This window comes from Panulirus ornatus, chromosome 8 (assembly GCF_036320965.1).
Source record: "Panulirus ornatus isolate Po-2019 chromosome 8, ASM3632096v1, whole genome shotgun sequence".
NCBI classification, from domain to species: Eukaryota; Metazoa; Arthropoda; class Malacostraca; order Decapoda; family Palinuridae; genus Panulirus; species Panulirus ornatus.
In genome coordinates, this window is record NC_092231.1 from 3790736 (window position 1) to 3791604 (window position 869).

The following is an 869-nucleotide window of genomic DNA, read 5'->3' on the forward strand; positions in this document are numbered from 1 at the left end:
ACCCTATATCTGCCACTCTATCATCAAACATTCAACAAACCTTCAAAATACTCACTCCATCTCTTTCTCACATCACCATTACTTGTTATCACCTCCCCATTTGTGCCTTTCACTGAAGTTCTCATTTGCTCCCTTGTCTTTCGCACTTTATTTACCTCCTTCCAGAACATCTTTTTATTCTCCCTAAAATTTAATGATACTCTCTCACCCCAACTCTCATTTGCCCTCTTTTTCACCTCTTGTACCTTTCTCTTGACCTCCTGTCTCTTTCTTTTATATATCTCCCACTCAATTGCATTTTTTCCCTGCAAAAATCGTCCAAATGCTTCTCTCTTCTCTTTCACTAATAAATAAATAAATAAATAAATAATAAAATAAATATATATATAAATAAATATATATCAAACTTTCAAACTATTCGCCATTTCCCGTGTTAGTGAGGTGGCATTAAGAACAGAGGACTGGGCCTTTGAGGGAATATCCTCACCTGGCCCCCTTCTCTGTTCCTTCTTTTGGAAAATGAAAAAAAAAAAAATGAGAGGAGAGGATTTCCAGCCCCACGCTCCCTCCCCTTTTAGTCGCCTTCTACGACACGCAGGGAATACGTGGGAACTATTCTTTCCCCCCTATCCCCAGGGATAAAATATACATATATGTATTTATATCATACTTAATCGCTGTTTCCTGCATCAGCGAGGTAGTGTCTGGAAACAGTTTTTCCTTTTTATCAAGGATTTCCTCTCTTCCACAAATAACCAAGTGCACTCATACACTGACAATTAAACCCTGCTTTCATCCCTATCCCTCAATTCTGTTCCTTCTTTTCTTCCTCGATCTGCATCTCATCTCAACACTTCTTTAATAAACTC